Source organism: Chiroxiphia lanceolata, chromosome 6 (assembly GCF_009829145.1).
Source record: "Chiroxiphia lanceolata isolate bChiLan1 chromosome 6, bChiLan1.pri, whole genome shotgun sequence".
Taxonomy (NCBI): domain Eukaryota; kingdom Metazoa; phylum Chordata; class Aves; order Passeriformes; family Pipridae; genus Chiroxiphia; species Chiroxiphia lanceolata.
The window spans coordinates 21,063,497-21,078,898 of record NC_045642.1 but is presented as its reverse complement, the minus strand read 5'-3'; the positions used below and the strand labels follow the sequence as shown (position 1 = coordinate 21,078,898).

The 15,402-nt window shown below is 33.2% G+C and overlaps 1 long non-coding RNA gene across 1 annotated transcript in view; it reads right to left on the bottom strand.

Annotated features, from left to right (window-relative positions):
- LOC116788413 overlaps positions 1-15,402 on the bottom strand; it is a 52,762-nt gene that overhangs the window by 16,256 nt on the left and 21,104 nt on the right. Inside the window, exon 2 of the long non-coding RNA XR_004357628.1 lies at positions 8,368-8,442. This is a non-coding gene — a long non-coding RNA (uncharacterized LOC116788413). The remainder of the gene's footprint in view (positions 1-8,367; positions 8,443-15,402) is intronic.

Genomic DNA, 15,402 nt, shown 5'->3' with positions numbered 1-15,402 from the left:
AGTGCCATTATAAAATGTGGAGTCTCAAGGCTGAATATTCTGATCATTGATGCTATCATAGAATATAGTCCTGAAGCAATCTTAAAGGTTTTCTAGTACATATCCACTCATTCCGCATCAAGGCAGAACAAGCTCTACCTATGACATCCTGACAGAGGTGTATATAATTTGTTCTTATATTCTTTCACATTGAAGACTGAAGTTCTTTTGTGTATCTAGACTACTGCTCTCATTGCTTTTCTCATTTAACAGAAATTAATGTTTTCTTCCACTGTATTTCTGAAAGGTATTCTCAAATTTACCATAGTCCATAATAAATGGATGTGTCCAATGCAGTGTTAGAGAGGTCATCCCAGTGAAAAAAGTCTCAAGGGGATTATTTTTGAGTGGTAGACTTACTTCTAAATACTTAGTTTCAGCACAGATAGTTTTTTTATTTCTTTATTGCAACACAACTTTTTTGTGTCACAAAGTATACAACATAACAGGAAGGAGAGTGAATTGCAATTGAAAAAAGGGATTAAGAAAATGTAGAATAAGTTTCCTAGTTTCCCAGGCAATTTCATATAACTCTGTGCCTCTGAGATCCAGTTGTGTCACTATTTGGGCAGTGTTTTGAGGGTTTGGGGTTTTTTTTGAACTGTTAAGTTTTACAAAGAATTTTAGTATTTATCCAGATATATACCTTCCTGGGAGCAGCTATTACTATTCAGTCACATTGTTACATTGCACACGTGGTCAGCTTATATACAGTGTCTGTCTGGAATTCAGGCTCTTTAAGATTACATAGCTGAAAACTTCCTTTTGCAAAGCTTTGTTAAATGACTGCTGTACAATCTCATTCAGCAGAGACTGACAAGACTTGTGTTTTTTCTATCTGTCCATGCCTAAATTACATTATGTGGGTTTTATTCTTGTTCGGTTTTGTTGGTTTTTTTTTTTCTTTTTCAGGACAACTTGATTATTCTTTAGTATAGCATGATTAGAATTCTCCTATAATATGTCCGGCTATGTGGAAACAGAGAGAGAAAGGCAGGACATGACTGAAAAAAAAAAAAAAAAAAGAAGAAAAAAAGAAGAAGAAAAAGAAATAATAAAGAAATTAAAATAGAAATATAAATAAAGATAATAAAAAGTTGATTAGTGCCTTCTGTCTGGAGTGAGAGATCATCATCATGATACCATTGATCATGTTTTCATGAAGCCAGCTACAATTTCCAGACAAATCATTGCATCTTTCATAGATTAAAACAATATTTTAGATTGACTTGCTTTAGCTTATTAAAATATCACACAGTGTGGAAATACTTAGGGTAAAGAAAACAGACAGATGGCTCAGTAAATTAATCTATAAGGAGCAACAGAGCATAAGGTTAGTTGCTGACATTGACTGAATGTTGTGGAACATGGTAGAAAGATGACAGTTAATTAGCAGCAAACATATGAAGGTGAAAAAGGATGTGAAAGGGGATGAGATGGGTTAGGAACCTGTCATTTAAAGGAGGGTGAAAATTCATATTTGAGATTTATAATTGTATTTAAAATTTCCTACAATTTTTTTACATTTTCATCAAAAGCTCCAGTCAAACACATTATGAAAACAGGAATATATCTCCAGTGTTGATCTACATTCTTTATTCTAATTTCAAATACAGCCTCCATTTGAGACTGCTTTGAATTCTATTCACCAGTTGTAATCATAATGCAGTAAAATACATCATACAGAAAATAGAAAATAGGTCAGATGACGTCACAAGATGCTTTGATTGAAATTGCTCCGAAACAGACATTTCCCTGTTCTTCCAAATTACTCAAGATTTTTTCTCTTACAGTGTTTCCAATTGCAATATATTTTTGGGTAATATATTACTATAAATTTGGAATTCCAAAAGCTAAACTATTATATTTATGGTAAACTGTATGCTTTGTTCCAAGCTGGATTGTATTCTTAGCCTTTAGCTCTGGAAGTCAAAACTTCTTACTCTTTAAACGCTGACAATATTACAGCTATAAAAATGACATTATTTATTTTTCATATATTTTAAAATAGATAATTCAAGTTCACTGACTTTTCTGGAGCTGTACAAATTCATAATAGCTGAAGACCGGGAATAGAATGTTTTCAATTTATTTCACTCTCATTTCTGTAAACTTACTGAACCTGATTTGGAAAAAATCCTGAGCAGTCCTTCAGGTACTGAGTATTGCATTTACTTGAAATTTCACTTTTTATGGTCTTCTGATGAAGGAACCGGTGTCAAAAAAAAACCAAACAAAAAAACCCAAAAAACACAGGACATGAGCACAATTTAATATCTCCATGTATGATCTTCCAAAACCTGCTAGTCTTTTATTCTATGACAATTCATATATAGAGACTAGACATACATGACAAAATGGTACATAAATGCCTATATTAAAAGGCATAGTCAAGTATTCCCTTATTTGTTTTCTAGTGATATTTGACAAAACTTTTCTCCATTAATAACCTAGTGGTGGAAATATTTTATTATTTCCACTCAGTGGATTTAAAAGCAAAATAACCAAATATCTTACTACATCATATCTGGCAGAATGACTGATGCCAGAATCAGTTTGGTGTGTTGAATGGGATATGGGGTTCTTTGAGTATTCTTTTGTGATAGAAATCTGCCTTAAGTGCTTCTCTTTGAAGTTTTCACTCCATTCAGAGACATCTCTCTATTTAATCTAGAAAAAAAATATTGCAAGTGTTTTCTTACTCATATTTACTGAGGTATGAAAAGTGAAATTTTTTAGGAAACATATGGCTTATGGGTTGAATGTATATAATTTTAAATTTTTCATTAGCCCATTTATGCTTCCATACCAAGACTTTCAAATGAAAAAGATTTTTTTCTTTAAAGAATAAAAAGAAAAATGTAATTTCCCAGGATCTTCTGAGATTTGTCATTGACATCAAGACTGACAATGAGAAAATAAATCTTTGGCTCTATTTCTGTTTTTAGCCTCTTATATTTGTAAAAGATCACGTTACAAAAACAGAAAGTAAGAGTATGTTTATGTATGATAAAGATTTTCATGTAAAAATAATGTTTTAAAAGACAAAAGCATTTGACACTAGCTCATTGGTGATTTAAAATTTCTGATTTATTTATTCATTTTTCTTAACCTGCACTTGACTTTAATTCTGTGCCCTTAAATCCAACTTTAAAGCCTGAGAGGAATTTAACATGGTCCATGGATCATATAGACATGAGAGAAATCAATTTGCAGCAGAAGCTGAAGACTGAATATTTAAGAGATGTGAAGGGAGGGAGACGATGGACTCTGGGACGTGTTCCACAAAAAAATGTTTGATGCTAAAACTCAGGTCCTGAAATGGTGTGTGATAGTAAAGAAAAATATTTATAAAAGAAGGGATTGGAGGCATAGTAGTGGCTGGATGCTGATAATAATTCTATAGACTGAATAATACTTCACAGCTCTAAAAAAAATACTTTCTAATACTAGGATATTTTTCATTAAATAGTGATTGTTAGACCTATTAAAAGTGGATCTGGTTGCAATAAATCACTGAGTATCTGAAAGCTTATGCTTCCAGCTCTTCTTGTTTAGAAAAAAATACTGAATGTGATATTTTACAGTGCACTTCTAATTTAAAAGAGTAATAGATTAAAAACATCACCAGAAGAGAGTGCTTGTCTTCTGGAATGGTTTACACATTAGTGAACATAAAATATATAGCTTAATTCTAGCTGTATAGGTATTTTAAGAAACCTAAGCTGTTATTTGGAAACAAAATCAGACCATTCCGCCTTTTTCATAGCCGTTGAATTTCAGGTAGCATAAAGGAGATGGAAACAAACATCTGTGAGTCTCAAAAAGACAGCAGGAAAAAATTAATGGCATATTCTGGCCTGAGCCATGGCTGAGTGCTATTCTGATCCTTGTTCCTCCTCAGTAGAGTTCTGCAGGGCTCTGAGCACAGATATAGAAAGCTATGTCCAGACCTGTGAATTCCTAGACCAGGAGCTACTTGTAAATTCCTGAAAGTGAATCATGCTGACTTTCAGTGCAAAGTGTTTGTAAATGTTTCACAACTGTTAATTCTATTAAAACATTACCTCTGGAACCATGAAAAAGAGTAAGGAATTTCTTACGGCCAACACATATAGGCCCTCATTTCTATGTGCTTACACAGCTGTCATGTACTGGAGGTACTGATTTATCTGAAAGGAGTTGGCATTGTGTATAATACATGACATAGAATGAGTGGAATACTCTTTTAAAATTAATGTTAGCTCATATCTAGAACTCTGTTTCCAGGTTTCTGATATTATTTCAATACAAATGCACTTTTAAAGGTTTTTTAATTAAATCTCACTGAGAAATTAGGTGTGGTTCTAGTTTTCTCCCCAACCCCCAAGTCACACCCTTGGATTGGAAGGAATTAGGCGTTCTTCATATTCTTTCTAAAAATCTTTTATAAATTCATTCCTTTAAATGGATTTTAGTTAGCAATGTTTACCTCATAAAACAAGTGCTTTGTATCCTCTGAAGACTAATTTACACAAAAATTTACATATTCCTCAAGCTTAATGTACCTACAGTTCTCTGTGGAGTAAGATACTGCATGGTATAAATAAGTATACCTTAATAAGACCTGTACTTTCTATTTCTGAAAATTTTTTATAACCTTGAATTTTGAAAGTCTGTATGACTTTACAGACATAATCCCCACAGATAGGAACTATTACCTTTGTTTTTTTCTTTTCATCTTGCTTCAAAATACCCTAAGTTTTAAAAAGGCCTTCAGGTTTTTTATAAAAGGAAGACACAGTCACACAGATACACACATGCGTGCGCCTACACACACACACACACACACACACACACACACACTTTGATTTTACATGGACTGTCCTACAGAATCTGATTTGTTGAAGCCCTTAAGGTTTATCTCAAAAGTGCATTGAATACATTCCAAGGATCAAAAGATCTGGAATCTGAATATTGTTATTCTCCTCTTACAATTTTTAAAGAAGAGAAAGCATTCTCCTGTAATAGAACCAGTGGATGTTTCAAGGTCAGGTGGCCATCTCTAGCCTACCTTCTCTTTATCAGCAGTTTGTGGTTAAACAGAGGAATTAAACATCCTTTTTCCCCCTGGAAAATATATGATTGTTTTTTCTTCATTTAGCTTGGCATAACTAAATTGGCTTTTCAGTTTTATATGGTTACCTATAAAAAAGAATGCGAGAAATTTAATTCATTAGTTACTAACATAACTGAATATGTCAGCTTTGAATACTATGTTATTTTAGAACACTATCTAATCTACTAGTTGCAGACTAAGAATGCTTTTATGTTGTCAATATTTTTGTTAATTTAATAATTTTAAATAATTTTTTTAATACATGGTCCAATTTACTAGATTATTATTCAGATTCCTCAGTAGTTATTCCTTTTCCTCTTCTTTGATGGGAGGAAACACAGGAAGAGTTTATTATTCAGTGTGCCTTCCGTTCTGTACTATTCAAGTTCTGCTCTCTGCATTTATGATATCAAAAATTCTTGGCTGATTTTGGAGCTGTTTATACATGTATTCCCAGTTACATTCCATTATCTAAAATGCATTGATAACAAAAAGGCCTTCTTCCAAAATTACCAGTGTCACCTTGATTTCCACAGGTGTTATTTAAGAGTGATTGTACTTTTCCAGTTTTATTGTAGAACAAATTGCTCATGATCTCTGATGACATGCAGCTGCTAATGCAGGTGCATTTATAACACAGCCTAAGGAAATACAATGAATATTTGAAGCAATAAATCTCATTTTGATTTCTGTAAGAAGGATAACATCAGCTCTTTTTCCTGTCCTTCATCTCTTCATCTGTCAAAGAGAATTTATAAATGCAATTATTTCAAAGGCACTTTAAATAAGAAAAGGAAATAGAGAAAAAAAACTAGGTGACAGGTGACAATGACATCAGAATGAGAAAATACAGCAAATATTGTAACCAATATTTGAAAGGTGGAGTATTCTAGACTTGCTTTATCTTTTGAGATTCTCCTAGATGAGTCTATTATATGACTTTCCAATAGCACTTGGAAAGTAATCCAAACAATCTTTTATCTTAGCTAGTACTGATTGGTTACTAATGTTTGAACAACTAATTTTCGTCTGCATATATGGTGATGTCTGCTCTGGCCATGTCAGGGGGAGCTGAAGGAAGAGCCAATACCAGAAATCAGGGATTTCAGTGGCATTGACAAGTAGGTGCAAGATGGCTCGGCTTTAGTGTTCAGGAGGGCTCTATGGTCAGTTCACTGACTTTGGCCTTTAGCAGCAGAGACAATGACAGTAAACATGTTCTGAGAGAAAATGCTAATTGGCATGTCTGGTTCAATTACCCTCTTGGTTTCCTGCTGTAGAACTTCCCCAGAGCATTGAAAATGCCCTTCACTGCAGACTATTGTACAAAAAGAGGCTGACACACAACGCAGCTGAGGCTACAAATGCACAATCAGCTTGTTACAAATGTCTTACTCATTGTTATTCTAAGTAAATCAAAAAGCACTGAATGGTTTTGAATAATTTTGTAACAGGCTTTAAGAAAAATTTTCATTGTTAATCACCTTTCTAGTCAAAATTACGCTATTTCAGTCCTGAGAACTAAGGATGGGTAGGGAATAGTGCAGTGTGGCCTTTCCATCACAAAGCATTGCAGAAGCCCTCTCAGTGCACAGCAACTGACATCAGAACATCTTCCTTTGACTCCTCTCTCAGGAAGCAGTTGCTTTGGTGGTTTTTAACTTCAATCATACATCAAGAAAAATCCAATATCATGTACCTCATTAAATTAATATTCAGTAAAGGCTGACTATATTAATGAAACTTTGAATATTTATTCTCTTTTTTTAAAGATTTTTGTTTCTTTTTAAAGGGGATATATGAAAATTAAAGTCAATAAACTCATTATGATATGAAGATTTTTTTTTCAAAGAATCATCTTTTATGTATCTTAGTTTTGGGGTTTTTTTTTATTTATATGAGCTTTTAAAGATACTTGGGATGGTGTATTTTACAGGAGAGTCCTTATAATATAATTTAAGGAGCAGATTAAAGGAATGGATTTCTACAGTGGGACTAATCTCAGTTAACATTAACTTTCTCCAGTTAAGAGCTATGAGAAGTTTTTCACTCTCAGTTTATTATCCAAGTTCCCAATACATTCAACAGAATTCTAAAAATCACCTTCAAATAGCAAGGCTTTTCTGCTACAGATATTACCTTTGTGTATTGTTTTCCTTAGATCTGGGTTTTCTGATAAGAAGGCAACTCACAGGGTTCTACCATGTCCCTGGGTCGAGGTGGTCTCGTTAGGCTGTAGTGCACACTCACCAGGTTAACGGCATCGACTTGAGTTAAAGATTTGTCTCAGTATGCAGAAGTCCACAGACAAAAATTCATCATTTGGCACACCAAATACAAGACACTATATGTGTTTAAAGAATACTTATATGGTTAAAAAAATCCTGTTGAAAAATATAAAAGGTCAGAGATGCTCTGCTTGGAGCATTTCAGACTTAAGGAAATTTATTAGGGAGCATCCCTCTAGTATATTTTGTTAGGATAAAAAAAGATGTTCCTCCATTTCATATCTTATGTTTAGGTGGTATTTTATCTTCCTATGATTTACAAACATTTCATTCACTCTCTTTATTTTGCTGTTAGGTAACTGATAAACAGAAAGGATAAACTGTGCTAAAGATTTAAGAATTAGTCTGTGACAGATCTCAATGGCAATTATTCATCTAAATATCTTTGAGGATCTGGGCCTCATCATTTCATTGTTTGTAATTCTCTGTTCTGACATTACTTTAAAGTTATCTATTGTTGTTCACTGCTGAGGCTCCTGAATGTTAGTCTCTTAAACAGTAACAAAGATGTGTCTAATCCTCACAATCTGTTATTGGAGGTACACCAGGACTACTTTGCCATTTGAGCAATTGCAGTTGAATTCTGAAGTGTTTCCATTTGGGTGAGCTACTGATAATTGTCTGCTAAATAGAAACCTCTGAAAAAGAGGTAACAAACCTCTCCAAGTCTAAGAGTGCTATGAAGCTGTAAATAGAGACACTGTTACTGTCAGTTATGATATTGGAGTTAAAATAAGAGTGAAAAATACAGTGCTATCCTAAGATAATGCAATACATTTCCTATATGGCACAGCTTGATACAAAATGAGGAGCAGAGCAGTGAGAGACTTATTGAAAAAGCTGCTAAGAGAGAAACATGCAATGGCAAGTGGGAAAAGCACTATTAAGCCAGGTGAGAAAAGCACTGCATTGCATTATAGTATGAAGTGGTTGCTTACTTACATGTACAGCTATGTTGTTATACCATCAGTAGAGAAGAAGGAAGATTCATGGTCTTGTTTTCTTATCTTTTTGTAACTGGTAAAAGTTGTGTGTATTAGATAAAATAGTTAAAACCACAGACAGCAGAATTTAAGATTTTCAAGCTGGAATTAGGACAGCTGAAGTGGTAAAAGAGTGTAAGATCATTTTTCTCTCTTGTCAATATTATTTTTTACCAGCCTTTTTTTCCCCATTTCACTCATTTAAAACCTACAATATATTTCTAGCTGATAGAATTTAATGGTCACGATATACGCAGAGAATTAGATTAAAAGGTACTAGGTTTTTGGTGTAAATTCTGCAATGATCAGAAGCTCGGATTTAGCAAAGAATGTTCTTCCAAATGCCGAGTACTTTAAAATATCTATTGAATCCTTTTTATTTTTTTTCAATATTTCCAATAATTGTGTTTCCTATACACAATTACCTTGTGGATAGGAATTGATTTCTGAGCTTTGACTATCTCACCAAACAAATTCACAAAAATAACCATTGGAAATATATTTGAAGAAATTTTCCTAGAAATATTTTAAGTCATGAAAAATGAAAAAAAAACCAACCCACATGTATGGCAAGATTTTGATTTTCTTTTTCAAGAGTATTCAGTATCTGGAGTCTGAAGAAGGAAAGCTGGATTCATATGACCAACTGTAGCTTTTTAGGGAGACTCAATAATAACATATGTATATTCATAAGGAAAAACATTCATTTAATTCATCAGGAGGAGGGTAATTACCTCAGTATGCAGATTTTTGCAAAATCTTATTCAGTCACAAATTACCTTCGTCTATATTTAGCTCAGATATGATAAATCCACTGAGCTTACACATTTAAATAACATTTGGAAAAAAAATAAACTTTCAATAGGCAATTAAACAAAAGGACTACAATTATCACCATGTATATGACCAAGGCAGATATCAAGTTACTAAAAATAATTCTGGTGAGATATAACACCCTTTAATATTACTTCTGATTGCTATAGCAATTAATGTCACAAATCTGTACACTCTCAATATAGTTTTCTATGAAAATCTCTAAAACTATGTAGGTGTTTCCTTTTTCCATTATTTTTTCATTTTTTTTAGTGCCACTGTATTTCATATTTAAGGAACTGCATTTCTGTGAATACTTAGGAAAATTAAAATCTGAATCCAATTTTGAAAAAAGACTTTTAATTACATAAGAAAACATTTTGTTATGATTCAATAAAGTCTCACTTGAGCTAGTTATTATGGGGACTGAAAGTAGTTCAGCTGTGCTAAAAAGAAACTAGAATAAGTGACCTACCCAAACATTTTCTCACTTTCTTGAGTAGATTTTGTAGTAGTGACTATTGTGAAGACACAACCTGTAAGTACTTTTTAAAACCTGTTTAGCTTTTCCAGGTGTCTTTGAAAAATTGGTGCTGAACTGTGTTTTAACGCAATTTGTTCAGAATTCCAAATACAAAGAGCAACTAACAGTTGTACACTGCACATTTCATATGTTTTAATTAAAACATTTTCATGAGGATGTAGGTGCTTTACTACAATAAATCTTGGAAAGGAATATTATTAATAACTTAGAAAAACAGTAAACTTAAGTAACACAGTTATTCCAGTGCCATTCATTTCACTGATTCTTTTTAAATAACAACTCCAAGCTATCAGTTGAAAAAACTAGTTCCATAAATTGGTGCTCTGAGCCAGGATGTGTTAGAGGCTACTCAAAATGTCCCAAAAGCATGGCGCTCACAAAGTGCAAAGGCATCAAGATGTTTTTTTCTCTTCTGTGTTCCCATGCCAAACTTTCACAAGATTATGAGAATTAAGGAAATATTACACACACAAAAAATGTGCTATTTAGTCTCCAATGTTTGCAATCACAGTCATTACTTACTCATACTATTGGCTACTGCACAAAATTATGACAAAAATAATGGATCTTACAGAGCAAACAGATCACATAAGCGTAAATTTGAGTCACATAAGCAGAAATGTTAACTTTAAGAAAACTACTGGTTTCATGCTTAGAATCAAGACGTACTTCTGTACCTGCAGTTGTGGACCACAATGGAGATAATCTGATAACTCTGAATGTACTGAGCTCTTTAAGATATTACAAATTTTATTTTGTAAACTGTGTTCATCATTTATTTATATAATTGTTTTCTTTTCTTTTTCTTTCCTTTTTTTTTTTTTTCAAACAGTGAAGAAAAAGGCACAAAAGTTCTTAGAACTATTTCAGTGTCTTGGAACATTAATTCTAAGGGGTTTACAAATTTTTTTTGATGACCCGAATATTTCTGAGGAGCACCTAAATAAGAATGGATAATGCAGTAAAATAACTTTAACTGCTGAAAAGGAGACTATATAAAGAAAGAAAAAGCATGTTTCATCTAAATTGTTCATAGGGCTTTTTATTCTGTCAAATATGACTGATATGATTTGACTGACATAAATTATTACTGATTTCCAGGCTCTGGGAAATCTTTTAGGCCCTGAAAAAAAGATTTTAACCCTTTTTGGGTTTTAAATATTATTTTTATATTATCTTTTACAGAAGGTTTTATGAAGTTATTCATCTCATAATAATGACTGTAGTTAAACAGTACATTTACAGAAGATGACAAGGAACTGCCTCATCAGAAATAATTTTATGTCCAGAAGTAAGGCCCAAATCCATACAATCTTTGCTATATATATCAAATGTCAGTAAAAGTTCAATTTAACACAGATAAGTGAATGCATTTGAATTTTTGTCAGGAAAAGCTAAATAATCAAAAAGATTTAGGTTCATAGGCCTTCTAATGACTTATAAAAAGGTGTGATTAAAAGGATCTCCAAAGATTACCTTCTCCAAAGCTTTTTGCATATGCAGACTCCTATATTCAGGACTGTAAAGGTATCATGAAGGGATGCTCACAACATAATGCAACACATTTATTTAATCCGTAGTGGATCACATCATAACCTGCTCTAGCAATTAATATTCAATAGACTGGAAGACACGTAGGCACCAGGCTCTGGATCACTTGCATGTGTGGACTATTTTCTGCGAGACAACTGAGTATTGCTTGTTCCTCTTTGAAGCCATGTGGGAGGAAAAGCAAGCTGAAGCATCAGTGCAAGCATTCCTTCCCAAGGAACCTACAAAACTTGGGAGTTAATTGAGCAAATATACACAAAGATGTAATGTGTTTGAAGAGATAGGGTCTTTAAGCTCTAAAACTGGCCATGTTTAGCTTTATTCCTGCTACAAGAGAATAGTAACTTGAAGTTCATGTCAGTCTCGTGACCTATGAAAATCCATGGGAACTTTTCCATTGACTTCATTGTATCTTGGATGGGTCCTCTCTTACTCTGATTATAAAAGTACACAAACTTTTAAACATTGCTTTGAAGCAGCATCTTCTGTACATAAATTCTGTAATGGCAAACCCAACATTTATAGTAGATATTAAAGGCAATGGCTGAAAATATGTAACCCATGTAAGACAAAAAAACCCTGCAGATCAAAGTAAGAATTTCAGAAGAAAATCTGTGCTCCAGAAGGAAATTTGGCCATCGAACTAGAAATCAGCAGAGATAGGGTTAAATACAACTTATGTTACTCTTTGAAACATCAATGCCTGACATTTCACAGCAGTTAGTATGCCCAGATGCCCCCAGGGCTCGGCTCGTCCCTCCTCCATTCTCCACTGCGCTTTGAACAGTAAGACACCGCTAACAGGCAGCTAGCCCATGTGCTTTTGAGCCACTTTGCAGTAAAAAAGAGCAACACATGAGCTGGACTTACGTCAAATCCTTTCTGGAAATCTGAACATGTGATGTCCATTGAATTCCATTTTTGTCTCCTGTGGTAGTCTTGTCTTCAAAGAAACCTAACCAGATGGTGAAACTTGTCTTTCCTTTCTTAGAGGACATCAGTCTTTGCTCACACTGTGTATTTCTAAGTGTTTTTCCTGTTTTGATCTCTGAGAAAGACTTTGTAAGACACTTCCTGCAAGTGAAGTTTAACGACATTCTCCGATATGTTCTCTTTTGTTAGTCTATGGCTCCGTGATAACTACCTGAACCTACTGAACTTCAACTAAGACATCTTGAAAAAGTAATACATACAGAAGCTTCCCTGCAACTCTGGTCCTAAATCTCAGCTCACCATGGGTAAATAATAATGACTTCCATTCATAAGAGCACTTTTAAGCCCTAAGATCCCAAAGGTTTTGCAAACTATTGTCATGATTCTTCAGTCATCTATTTCAACAGGTAGAGGACAAAGTTCTACTGCCACAGATGGTAACCTCTGGCATCGCAGAAATCACAGATGGGACAAAATTTTTCAGGTACGAAGTAGAATAAAATATATGGTTAGGAATAAATTCATGTTGTCATCATTTTAGAAAATTCTAGTGCAATTTGTTCAGCAAGTCAAACGTCTTCATTCAAACTACATTTTGACAGAAAAGTAGAAGTCAAGACTCCAACAACATTTAAACAGAACCCCTGAACCTATTTTTATATGTATTTCCTTTGGTTCATAAATGCGTGATCAGTGTAGACTCTGTTCTATACTACTGGATTACTGTTACTACCTCAAAGAGCAATTACATATTCTTGTAATATTTTCTGTTCAGATACCACCCAGACCAAATACTTTTTAAGAGTGCAAAACAATGCTGAAAGTTGTGCTTGATCATGCTATATTCATTCCTGACAGCATAAGAACAACAATAGCAGTGAAATTTTCTAACAACTGCTTCCATATCGCTTTTGGAAGTAATAGTCTTTCAGGGGGTAATTTGTATTGTGTTTGTTTCTCTTCAGTCAAAAAACAAAAATTGTCTGTGTGGACTTAGGGTGAAATCAGTTTGTGGAGGAAAATGAATCTCTTTCTTTCAGGTACTATAAATAAGTGTATATTTTATACCTGTGTTTTATATTATGCCATAACAATGTAATCTCTTACAGATATACCAGAGAAAATTCTGCAGTAAAGCTATATTATTTGTTGCTGACATATCACATCTAAAACAACATTTCACTGTAAGGTAGGAATTACCCAACAGATAAGTTAATATATTTTCAATGAATAATTTGAAAGTTATGGCCTTTTAGTCTCTTTGGAATCTAACAATAAGTAGTACATGGTATGGCTATTTTTATTCAATGTAGTTGGTAATTATTAATAAATAAATAAGAGATTTTGCATTAGTCATGTCATGGGCCATGCCATTTCTCTTATTTATTAGGTTACTAGTGGCACATGATATAGCTTCTCCCCTAGAAATAAACAAATGGGATTATTTGATAAAAATATAATCAATGATAACAGAGAATAAACGCTATTTATTTATGCCCAAAGGCCTTTAATTGTAGACAAATAGAGGTGATCAGAAAAAAAGTACTGAGAAAAATTTTCTCTATTTCCCATTATGGCAGTTTGCACAGTACAGCTATAAGAGATGAGTAGCAGCTTCGGCAACTGAGGAGAAAGTTGTAAAAAGATTAACTGAAGAACATGTTAAATTTCAGTTGCCTCAATATGAGCTTGAGAGCACTTACATTTAACTAACTGTCCTAAATTAGCAACTTTACCTTCAGTTCATCTCTCAACTATAGAAATTTTATATATCTTGAAATTTATTTCCATTTCGTGAACAATCTTTTATTTCTTATCTGTGAATAAAACACAATCAATAATGTATATTTTCTTCTAATCTTTGCCTTTCTAGTCTAATTGTCTGAGATAAAGGCATTGTGATATGTAAAGCATATCCAGTTCAATACAGTGTTTGACTCGGTGGAAGAACTTGTGGGCAGTGATCAAATTAATGCTTGTTATAAAATACAGTATGGAAATTGTTTGTATTTTACTCTATTAATAGACACTTTCAGATTGTCACCAGATAGTTGATTTTTATTAACTGAAAACTGTGCAGTTTCAGGTCATTTCAGTTCAAATATTATAAGCTGAAAACTAAGAATGTATACAAGTTCCAGTAGCAATTAAAAAAAGACAAACACAATCCACTTTCTTTCCAATAATTCTTTTATCCCTATGGTTATGTACTGGGACAAAAAGAGAGGAATAAGATTAGAATAAAGACATCCTGGACCATGCATATGTGTATAATTCCTTTGGGATTTTCACCTAGCAAAAATTTATGAGTTATAATTTCTTTGTCACCCAGGCCTGGAGGGAATACATGGAAAACCTATGTAAAAAAAGCCCATTTTACATATGTTCCTGAGGAATGAATAAGCATTATTTTATGGAGAGATTGTTTAGTTAAGCTAGAGAGTTATGTGTAAGCATACATTCTTCTTTTTCTGCCTAAAATAACTAAGGAAATTGAGTGTTTCAGAGAATAAATTCCAGATGAAAGATGTTTAAGTTATGTGTTGGTTTACACAGATACATAAAGTTGTAAAAAAAACCATTTTTTTTTCTAGACAGAGGTTATTCTTAGTTCATCAGGTACAATGCCTTACCTCCATCATTGACCAACACTTGTTTATTCAAAAGAGAGTAACAATTACTTCCTGCCTACTAAGCCAAGTGTGCTTGCCACATACAAAGGTATTCATTCTTGTCTCTTCCTGATCAATTTATATCTTGAATTTATGTCCCTTTATGTCCTATTTTTTTTTTGCATAGTATTGCTAAGAGCAAATATTTGATAGAAAATCAGAAATATGTATCTTTCAAAAAACGAAATGTTTAGACACAAAGAAAAAGGAAAGAAAAAAATTAAAATTATACCCTGCTTTTCAACATGTATTTTGAAACAATCATACTTATGGTTAAGTGAAACTTTCATCTTTAGCACATCATCCCTACTGTACTTCCATACAACTCTGATAAAGCTGCTAATCATAAATGATTTCCTAACAGTTTCTGATGGAGCATTTCCATTTAAATATGGTAGAAGATATTAACAGACAAATAGAATACATTTCTAGCTGATCATCAAGTAAATTAGTACTAGCCATAAATATAGTTATCTAAAAG